Source organism: Pollicipes pollicipes, unplaced genomic scaffold, assembly GCF_011947565.3.
Source record: "Pollicipes pollicipes isolate AB1234 unplaced genomic scaffold, Ppol_2.1 Scaffold_3087;HRSCAF=3621_pilon_pilon_pilon, whole genome shotgun sequence".
NCBI classification, from domain to species: Eukaryota; Metazoa; Arthropoda; class Thecostraca; order Pollicipedomorpha; family Pollicipedidae; genus Pollicipes; species Pollicipes pollicipes.
This window is the reverse complement of record NW_023596225.1, coordinates 15,851,361-15,863,033: the sequence shown is the minus strand read 5'-3', so window position 1 is coordinate 15,863,033 and position 11,673 is coordinate 15,851,361. Positions and strand designations below refer to the sequence as shown.

General features: G+C 54.0%; 1 protein-coding gene across 8 annotated transcripts in view; it reads right to left on the bottom strand.

Moving 5' to 3' along the window:
• Window positions 1-11,673, bottom strand: part of bru3 (CUGBP Elav-like family member bruno 3) — a 74,614-nt gene that overhangs the window by 47,271 nt on the left and 15,670 nt on the right. The window lies entirely within an intron of this gene.

Genomic DNA, 11,673 nt, shown 5'->3' with positions numbered 1-11,673 from the left:
ATCAATGGCTGACCATTAATTTGAGACGGCAGAAGTCGATGAGTTACGTGCGACGTTGTTCGCGACCGATGTTCAAGCGGACCGAGTGGCTTCCGGATGTTTTAGCAGGTCGCCGTTGTTCCTTTCTGCCCGGTACAGGGCAGCGATGTTCCAGCACATTGCCGAGAGGACGAAGACGGCGCGAGTCGCCAGTTAAACGACTGGGCAAAACTGATGTTTTTGTCTGTGTCTTTTATTGGAGTATGTGCTCGTCTTACTAATTGTGTGGGGCTTAATTGTGTGAAATGTTGTCTGAGCATTGCCAATTTGTACAGTTTGGGACCAGAATTGTCGCAAATATTACATCGAGCAGGCTGCGCAACAAATTGTGCGACAATTATCACGAGTAGGCCGCGCGAAGAGGTACTCAAAACTATCAAAATGAAGAAGACTTTGTGCTTGTATAAGTGACCCAGCTCGACCTGAACCTAGTAAAATCTTTGGCAGGATTGCACCCTAGCAGCTTACAGGCATATAAATGTGGAGTTTCGACTAGAATAAGTGATCTAACCCATTCAAATTCAAGCTGTTATAACTATGTCGCCGCATTTCAGTTTGATGATGCATCTAAACTTTTTCTGTGGAACATTATTTGTACATGATGCAAATCATCTATGAACAAGCTAAGCTACCACGGTCTTTAGATAAGGCTCAGTGCGATAGCACGTGACGCTATCATTTGATCTCAGATTTCTCACTGCAAGCACAATTGCTTAAATAAAGCTGCCTGGATTCGGCCACAATGCCATGTTTGGCATTTAAAGTTCGGAATAGCGTCAGTGAAACCCACTTTCATAGTTTTCCACAAGTTATGAGAATGATACACGCCGTGTCTTGACTGACAGAGTCACGGAAATTAACATCATAGGAAAGCAATCTGCATTCACGCCGACATCGTCAGGGGTTATAGGGATTATGTATGCTGCTACGCGGTTTGTTTGTTGTCCGTCACCAGGTGTCCATACGCGACGGAAAGGGAGATGGGCGGTTGCGTCACCAGCCCTTGGAGCAGACCAAACATCCACCGCCGTCTGGCGGCCCCCGCCCCCCCCACCGGCTCCCGCATCTCGCCCGCTCCCGCATCCCGCCCGCTCCCGCATCCCGCCGGCTCCCCCGCCGGGCCTCGCCGGCCGCCGGCTCCCGCATCTCGCCCGCTCCCGCATCCCGCCGCTCCCGCATCCCGCCGGCTCCCCCGCCGGACCCCGCCGGCCGCCGGCTCGCTCCCGCCCCCAATCACGTAATGCCGCCGCCACAGCCGATCCATCGCAGCCGGCGGCAACTTTCGCCCGGCGCGCACCGCGCTGGACATGAGCGCCGATTAATAAGCGGGTCGGGGGGCCAGGGACGGCTGCGGACGGCGGAGACGAATAGGCCGGGTCACCGGCGGCGGGGGACCAGCCGGGTCACCAGAGGCGGGGGACCAGCCGGGTCACCAGAGGCGGGGGACTAGCCGAGTCACCGGCGGCGGGGGACAGGGCGGGTCACCAGAGGCGGGGAACCGGCCGGGTCACCGGCGGCGGAGGACAGGACGGGTCACCGGCGGCAGAGGACAGGACGGATCACCGGCGGCGGGAGACAGGACGGGTCACCGGTGGCGGAGGACAGGACGGGTCACCGGCGGCGGAGGACAGGACGGGTCACCGGCGGCGGGGGACTGGCCGGGTCGCCAGAGGCGGGGAACCGGCCGGGTCACCGGTGGCGGAGGACAGGACGGGTCACCGGCGGCGGGGGACTGGCCGAGTCACCGGCGGCGGAGGACGGGACGGGTCACCGGCGGCGGGGAACCGCCCGGGTCACCGGCGGCGGGGGACAGGACAAGTCACCGGCGGCGAGGGACCAGCCGAGTCACCGGCGGCGGGGACCCGTCCGGGTCAACGCCGGCGCGGGCGCCGCTCGGACAGGCTGCCAGGTCAGAAGCCGGGTGCCACCTCCTGTGCTTGACTGAAACGTCCGCAGAAGGTGAGAGGCGAGATAAGAGTCTGCATCACCCGTTCGGCGGCCTTTCCGCGAGCTCTCGCCCGCATGCGCCACTCAGCAGTGGCCAGCGTCGGCCACTGCCGACCAGTGCCGCCTGGAAGGCGCGATTTACGGCGCTATTACTGCAAATTGGTAACTACTGCGTGCTGCTCCAAGTTGGCCGCGGCGGCCGGCCGAGGCTGGTGGCTTGGCCCGGACGCAATCTGGCACCTCCCCGCTCGAGTGCTGTCGACGCGGACGCCTCACCCTGCGCGGTGAGATGCGGGAGGGCAGGGCGAGGTGCGCCCTTCCCCGTCAGACCGGTGCCGCGGGGAAGGCGGCGGGGTGGACTTCGGCGGTGCAGGGCAGGAGCGACGATCTGACGTCATCAGGTCAGGTCAGGGGCGAGTGCTGACGCACGACCGTCCCAGCGTGAAAGCAAAGCCGCATTCAGTGTTGACTAGGTGATGTTAGGTTTGGTTGGATTCGGTTGCGTTCGTTCAGACTAGGTCAGATTGGTGGCCGCCCTTCATGAGGACAGCTCATTTTGAGGCCCACAGCGAGCCCAGCCAGAACGCTCGCTCCCAGCTCTCCTGCGCTCGCTCCTGCCGCTCCTGCCGTCACCGCCGCCTCAGCATCAGCTGTACATGCCCCTGGCGCCGCCAATGGCCTTCCGGTTTGGTTGGCTCGCGCCCGTCGGCGGTGCTCCCGCCTGTTAATCATTTCCGGCGCATAATTTTTCCCCGTTACGTCTCGTTAGCTTGCAGAATAACGCCGCCGATCAGCGACGGAATCAGTCTACATTGGCCAGAGAGCCCCGGCAAAGTGGTAACGGAGGTCGGGTGAAGAGAAGCGCGCCCATACAAATGTGGTGAAAGGGAGGTGTTGAGACTGGAATTGGGAAGGAAAGGACCGCACGGGACAATGGAACGGGGGAAAAGAAAAACGGTGGAAGTCAGCGATTTTGGTATGGCCGCAAAATACATTAATTTAATGGTGAAGCCAGAGGTAGCTGTTAAACCTGAGGGCAAGACAAAATCAAAATGCAATCCCAAAGTCAAGTCAGTAAAGGAAAAGCAAGAAGTAGGGATTTCAAACTGCAAGATTCGCTTCATCAACTTATTCCTCAGGGCATGGTACTTTTCGCTAAAATGGCCATTTCGACAATTCTTTCCACGGAACTTCGTCCTAGCCTGCGGAAGAAAATAAACCAATTTCAACAATATATACTTTGTTTGCATTCATCGGCCACCAGCATTTGTTTACCGGGCTTCATGACTAAATTATTCTTTCCATGCTCCTCGCGTGACCTGTCTCCGTTGCAACTCCCTGGGCGCGAACAATAAAATGCGTGTGAGCCTTAATAATCATTTCCATGTTTATGTACGGCCGTGTACAGCTATGTTTATGTACCGACTTTGCCATCTTCACATGTCTGCTCCTTGTGATTCCGTTTATCATTGATTTTTCACAATCTCATCTTTATTGTCTACGTCAACTTTGTGAATGCTAATAATGCAAAAAAAAATTTGAGAGCCAATACAATTGACCTGATAATACTTTGATGAATATGTCATTAAAATCGATTAAACGCGTCATCAAAAATCTTTTAGTTCTATGGATTCTGCACGAATCAAGCTCCGATATGCAACATAAACTCCATCCGTCGTCAGCACTGCTAAAGCCTCGCCGTCCATCCTGCGTTGAATTCGCTATAGGGGTGGGGGGGGGGGGGGGGCTGATTGGCTTACAACTAGCGCAGTTATTGTGACCACAATGATTGATGAGGTAAAATGTGACTATTTGTACGTTCGATCTTTAACCCTTGAAACTTAAACAAGGCGAGTTCTTCATTTAACGCTTTGTGGGAAGCAGGCGTACAGGCGTACGGTGATGGCTGTTCACACTGAGTCGCTGTGCATCTACTTACGGCAGTCTCCAAAGGAATCAAAGTTAACAAATGGTTCACATTTTTGTTTTCCCTATAAAGCTAAGCAAACTGCAATTACGGAACGCAGTTGTCGAGACTGGCAAATACCGAGCGACTGAAACATTGCTTTTTCTGCGGGTCATATTAGGGGTAACACTCCCAGCTAAAACACTGCCATGAAGGCAGCACCCCCATGCGGTATGTATCTCTTAGAGAGCCCACCAAGGGCGCAACACGGGAGCTTTGTAAAAAGAAACTAACGCGGGGTGTAAAAGAACACACAACAAAAGAGAAATGGCCATGCAAACAAGCTCACCAAGATTAGGGCTGGTATGCAGCTTGTGGCAGAAACTTACGAGATCACCCTGCGGGCTGAGGTACTTTCATTATGGCAACGTTTCAGTCCATAGCGTCAGGGCAGAAAAGGATCACGAAAGGTGTAATGTTTGGGATTGGTTTCGTTCGGAAGATTCCTGCCTGAAATCAATAATTGATCATCACTGCAGAAGAGGATTAAATATCATCAACGCCAACCCCTTTAATGGGAATTCAGAATTCGAATAATGGGAATTCGAATACGTAAGTATACAAGGGAAAAAAAGCAAAGAGCTGGGTTAGACCGACTATTAGGTCATTATTCTCTACTTCCATTGCAACCAGCGTGACAACAATGCAAATGGCGAAAACAGTTATATGTATGGTGTAATTACTTGAAAACCCTTCACCGTGGACTGCGGTGCGGACCATCCGAAACATAAAACGACCGGGAAGCATCTAAGATCGCTGCATGTTAGATTGCGAATCGATGTCGACATTTTACACTTCAAGGCGTCGTGCCGTCCGCATTGTCCGTAAAACTGGACTGATAGCGCCTGGAGTTGAGATGAAATCCGTCCACCATTGGTGTTAGTCGGGGCCTGCAGATCCGGGTACCCTCATCGCCGCCAGACAGCCAACTCCAGCCCGATCAGGACGGCTGAGTTCACTCAAACAAAGACGTGGCCCAGAGACGCTTCCGGCCAAAAGCAAATATTCCCCAGCCTCGCCCAAACTAGTCTTTAATTAGTTTGGAGCCGCATTTTCTATGCACGGGGAGCTTTGCAGCAGTGTCTCAGGCATATGAGGTGAACACAAATCTAGTCGCAGCAAAATCTCACCGCAAGTTCCGAGCTGTTCAGGCAGCGAATGGAAGTGTAAGGCGGGCTGGCAATTGCATAACTTTATTCCATAATCATATCCTGAAATTGCAGTGACTGTTTCCCCCCAAATAAGTCTTTTTGACACGACTTTTGAAACCACACAGCTGTGTGAGCTGGTGTCAAACAACTGCCTGCTCGCCCATCACGAGCAATTTATTTCTGTCTTAAACACACCATCCCGCCCATGACGACCACAGGAGCACAGCCCAAGAGGGGGGGGGGGGGGGACGGCAGGGAAACCCTTACCTCCGGATTTTTTGTGTTTTACCGTAGATGGCTCGCGACAGAAAGTTAAAAATCGACGTCGAATTACACACCACAACGCGTATTCGCCGAGCTTTGCCCCTCCGCCCCCTCCCTTTAACAAAATCCTGGCTGCGCCCCTGGCGACCACCCATATAGGTATGAGCACTACTCAGAACTGCAAACACTCGGCTCATTCGCCAGGGCCCGGGGCAGTTCAGCAGCGTACAATTGCGAGCGTTTCCACCGAGGGCCGCCTGCAGGCATTAGCAGTAAACAACCCCGTTGAGCTGTTGGGCCCCAACGACTAGCCTCCGGCTACTTGGGCATTCTAGCAGTCCTGACGCACAGTTTGCGAGTTATATTAGCTGCACCGGGCCGTTTGTGGACAAAACACGGGTTCTCGATAGCTCTAAAGGGACGGTGGTGTGTTGCTCAGGAGCTCTCCCGCTGGTTGCACCCACTGAGGGCGCAACTGGCCATCGGTAAAGTTTCATTTTTGTGCGGACCTCATCGGCAGCGACTAGCTGTATCCGGGCTTCAGCAAACATGCCCAACTGTTTGCGAGCTGTGCCTCCCTCTCAAAGGCATTCGGGAGCTTCGCCGGCCGAGACGGGCTGTTTGTGAGCTCCCCGGCCATGGTGGACTGTTTGTGATCTCCGACTCGGCCGCACTCAGGCCGGCTGTTTATGAGCTTCACCCGCCATGGCGGGCCCGCTGTTTGCAAGGCCGCTGCCAGACGTGCTGAGCTGTTTGCGAGCCGCCGCGCACCGTCGCTGCCCACGGCCTGGCTGTCGGAGATAGCGCACGGCTCCGGCGGCGCAGCGCGCTGCCCCGCAGCCGCCCGCTGCACCGGAGCCGGCGCCGCCGGCGCGCCACGGTGGCCGTGGCGGCCGAGCAGCTCAAGCGGCCGTGGCGGCCGAGCGGCACGTGGCGCGCGTCCGTCACTATCAGGGGGCGCCGAACCGGCAGACGTGCCTCGACGCCGGCCGCCGTGGCCGGTCCGAGCGCGGCCGCGCGCCCTCGCTAACCTAACACGCCGTCGTACAATTATGTTCGTGTTATCGACCTGGCGTCCGATCGCACCGCTCGGCCGGCGGCGTTATTGGGCTCCGGCGGGCCGCGCCGCTACCTAGCCGTCCCCGCCCCACGCCGTTGCCTCATGCCCGCCGCCGGGAGACCTGCCAGCCGGCACGCCGCCGCCGCCGCCAGCGGGAGCAATATCCCGGAACAAAAGCGGCGCCCTCGCCGCCGCCGCAGCCTCGCCGGGACCGGCGCGGCCGGCCGCGTGTTATTCTGATCCCGCCGCGCCGACTTCATTATAGGCCGGTTTCCGACCGTGCTGCGGCCGCGCCAATTAGTGAAGCCTGCGGGCCTCGCACCTAGGGTGTCGGTCCGCCGGCCTCTACGCCTCGGGTGCCAGTCCGCAGGGTCTCTGCGCCTCCGGTGCCAGTCTGCGGGGCCTCTGCGCCTCGGGTGCCAGTCTGCGGGGCCTCTGCGCCCAGGACGTCAGTCATCTGGCGGTCCAATAAGAGCGCACCGCGGCCCGCCGCACACCGCTCCGTCACGCGCCAGACGGCCGGACCGCGGCAGGGGAGGCGGTTCTACCCCGCATGACTGACGGGGGCGGCTGTTTTTCCTCAGCCGAATGGTGCATCATCCTGCAATCGGCATTACTATTCATTTTTCTGATTTTAATGGAAATGCATTCGCTTTCATATTCCGGAGGGCTCGTCCCAAAAGGTTCATTTGAATTCGGTCGAAAATACGATGCATATCGCTGTGGAAATTGCTTGAAGGAGTCTTGAAAATGCTCCAGTGACGAGGAGCAAAAAGAAATAGCCTCAGCTGAAATCCAGCGGGCGCCTCTCCCGAAGAGATGGAGCCATTTTGCTGGGAGGCGCGTCAGAGCCGCTAGGTGATTTCCGAATGACAAAGCTTCTTAGAAAACGCGACACACGCGAAGAATGAAAGAGGCTAAGACTAAATGGAGGAGCCTTGTCAGCATCTTTATCATTTTAAAAATCAAAGAAATAGTACGACGTACTCCGATGCCATTAAGATATCGCTTGAACATCGTGGCTCGAACGACGAAATGATTTGTTCGTTCAGAAAGCCTATGCATGTATCACACTAAGATTGAGGGACACAAACATTCACATATCTTCAATGGGAGCGGGAGTGAGATGTCTACGATGCACCACATCGGCGAAATAATTCCTTCATGAACATAAGAGCTCCTCATCCATACGAGAGACCTTACTTGAACACTCCCCACGTTTTTCAACAACAAAGTAGACATTTAAAGAGAGAGAGAGAGAGAGAGAGAGAGAGAGAGAGAGAGAGAGAGAGAGAGAGGAGAGAGAGAGAGAGAGAGAGAGAGAGAGAGAGAGAGAGAGAGAGAGAGAGAGAGAGAGAGAGAGAGAGAGAGAGGGAGTAAATACCCAGCGGCCATCGGTCACAAGAGGAAGTGGCGGGGAGCGAGAAATACAGCAGAGGAAGACATATGGCAGTTGGGAGAACAAAGATGCCAGGCGTCCGAAGCTGCGCCGATCGATTCGCCAGTGAAGTTTGGCGTCGGGAGAGAGAGGGGTCGTTTCGCCGCTCTGCGCCCTCCCCGTCCCCCTTGGCGGCGCTGTTTTGTGGCGTTGTTTGCGGCGTCGGGAGAACATGCCCACGAGTTACTGCGCCGCTCGGAGGAACACAGCTCGCAAATGTGTCAAATGCTCGCCGTAAAGAGGGCACCGGTGTGATAAACCCACGGACGGAGGCAGAGAAACCAACCCGATCCGTGCGTTTCGCGACTCCGAATGAAAACAGCAAAAAGAGGAGAGGTAAGAAATCCGCCTCTTCTCTTCATATCTCCGCGCTTTCCTGTATGACCCTAAGAGTCCCTCTCTTTCTTCTCCCATCCCACTTTCCTCTTTCTCTCTCGCCAGCCTCCCCCTCTCTCCGCATGCGTCTACGTCTGTCTAGTTTTATTTCTTCGGCCCTGGGACTGATGGATGCTCACAAAGGAACGTGGCGAAGTGTTGGAGCACGTCGCTTCTGGTACCCTGAACCTGCCGGATCCGCCGGGGCAAAGGGTCGGTTACGGGGCAGCTTAATAGGTACATTGATTTAATTAATTACCAGCATTTAAACGGCTTTTATCTGACCTGAAACGGCCTGTTCCAGTTCACATTCGCGGAACGGCGTCGATTGAGGCCGAACATGCTTCACTGTCACGGTTTATTATTGGACCTTTAGTGGCCGAGTTGAAATGGAAGATCGAGGAAATGTTAAGGCCGTGTTAGGTCACAAGGGCACCTGTCAGCAGCTTATGTGTAACGATTCAAATGATGTTTGGAACTTGGACATAAGTTTCTTGCTTCTTTCTTGGAAACGGCCCATCGATACAAATCATGTGCTCAGTTTTATGGCTTCGTAAACAAATTTATATGGGTGTTCCAACACTGCACAAATTGTAATCAAACGTGCCAGTGCCATTCCCTGTACGGCTACGACTGAGTTGCTCTCTTTCCAGTGCCTGAACACACTACCGTTATTTTTTGCCTTTGAAGCGCATTAAGTTTGCATTGTGCCATGCCAGAAGAGAAACATCCACGACCCAGTGTTCCTGAGCCTCACACTGAAGACTGCGTATAGCATGTAGGATAACACGCACTACATACCGCGTACCGCATACGGGTGCGTGTAAGCTCCCCGGGTATCCTTCATGCATAATATTAAGTGTTATCATAAACTTCACCGTATTGATGCAAATGTGCGGAAGAGAAATCTGATACTATATTTACTGCTCTCGAATCCTAGCTAAGCTCTTCTATGACTGGACAAAGTGACATACAGAGGCAACATGACAGCGCTACACTACTTACTTCGCCATTACATCAGGTGTAGTGCCACTTAAGGTGGAACAGCAAGCATTTTCCAGGTAAAACAGATGGATTTTACCTGGCCAATGCCACAGACACCGCCCAAAAACCCACAGGCTTAGATCGTGAGCATGCTACCATTATGACACTGCCTGGAAGCAGTCAGGCTGCAAATTAATGATTTATTGGCATGTAGCCTCTGTTTATAAATACTTAGGACATTTGACAATAAAGCAGGTTCCACTTGGAGTTTGGCAAAGAAAGAACAGCAGCATTCCCGACTGCCACCAGACGGCCGACTCAGCGAGCCGAGGCACTGGACTATGGAGCCGTGCCCGGCGGGTCGGCCCGGCTCGTCGCCCACCTGTCGGAGTCCGCAGCCGGCCGCCTCCCAGGATCGGCCGCCCCCACACGGTGCGCCGGCACTGCCCGCAGTCCCCGCTCGCCGCCGCTCTGCCCCGGAGCACCGTGTGACCGGCCGGCCGGGCAGCGCGCCGGCACGCCGATCATTGGTCGTCGGCCGGACGCCGCCCCATTGTACGCTCGTTTTAATCGATGCCGTGGCCGCTCGCCGCCCATCGCATGCCTTATGAATGCGCCGTCGCGCCGCCGCGGCCGCCGTGGAGAGGCGAGACGAGAGCGGCACGGGGCGGCGACCGCCGTCCCCGGCCGGCCGCCGCTGCGGAGGAGACGTGGGAGGGTGGGAAGGGCGGGACGGGGCGAAGGCGAACGGGCCCTCGCTGACCCGGTCGCGCCGGTGACAAAACTGGAGCGTGGCGGGACAGTGGGTGCATCAACAGCGATGGACCAGTCGCTTCAAAAGCGACGCCCATGTTTCTTGGCTTTGGACTACCTGCTCCAATATTATTACACACCACCCTAAACGCAAGGCGTACATGAGTAAATGCCGGGTTTAACTTCAAGCGTGGCCTGGTAGACAGGGATTTCCGACGTCACGATATGTTCCGGGTCAGACCACAACAATGTGGCGGGTGGGTGGTCGCTTTCCACTGCCGTGGCGCGCTGCGTTACAAGCACCCAGCCAGGGGTTCTCCCAACATCAGGCTTGAGCCTGCCGTTGTTTATAAGTTGTAAGTGAAGTGTGCCCGGCTTGGCTAAGGCCCTCAAGCCAACGGTCAGTCCGCCCAAGCTTGACACTTATCTAATTTAGCAGATTGAAACTCAGCCCAAGTCGCAGCCAATGTGGTGCACTGCGCCCAAAATCACACAGGCAAAGCCTGGCCACAAGCTTTCGGTCCGCCTAATTGCACGCAAAACAAGACAGCAACCCAGCAAACTTTGTCTCTGTCCCTGTTTTTGTGGTTAGAGCTTAATACGACATAAAGGATAGAGCTTTACAAAATGTTTTACCAATACTGCTACCTCACGAACTGCTTAATAGCCGTGTCCAAAATATTTTTGTCCCTATGGAGTGATCCAAAAGCCTTTCACATACGGCCCAAAAATACTATGAAAAAGAAGACAAACCATTAGGTTTGACATGCACAGATGTATCAGAATGATGCCTTATGAAATAGCCCCAGAACTACAAGGAACTTTTAGTGAACTTCTGGTGAATGATTTCGGTAGTCCAGCCCGACCCGATGGACCATTTCCCATCAGCTTACTAAAAGCAGATCAAAGTAACAGAACGTTTGTCTAGCCCGTCCTCTCCAGCCAATCAGGCGTCACGTAACAACGAAAATCAAACAACTGTCCTAGAACTATCTTGTGCATGCATGAATACCGAAAATTAACCACCCGGAATACAACGCTATCCGTAAATCTCGCTTACATAAATGTACAAGCGTAATATAACGATGTAAAAACGTAACGATGTAAGAAACTGTTAATAACGATGTAAAAACATAACGATGTAAAAACTGTTAATAACGGTGTAAAACATAACGATGTTAAAAAACTGTTAATAATATTTCACCATGAATTTCCCCATCCAATTCTGTCCAATAAGCTTAACTGTGTAACAATTTGCAAGCAGACAGCGTATGCTGTCTTCCTAGCATGACTAAACATACCAAATCATCCAGCACACGGCTTCAAGCCTGTGGTTTAAGCAGAGTTGCGCATAAAAACGCCTGCATGTCATTGGGCCTTAAAGACACGTTTAGCTGCTGAAGCTACATGGCATCAAATATCGCGCTGGCAGGAAGGGCAAATACCTCCCTGGGTGTGAAAGCCTATTAAAAAAACTGTCAACTAGTGAAAAGAGGTGACCACGCTTAATACACAAAACATAAGTAGATATGATCTCAAAATGTATGCATTTTTCATATGCTAGAATGAGGTGTTTCCCCACGCCGGCCGGTCATAAGTTATTGCACAGCAAACTGAGCCGTCAGCCGTGCGATTGTAGCTTATTGATCCTGGTGAGGTAATACATAAAAGTATGTGTTGCAAAGAGATTGAGTCG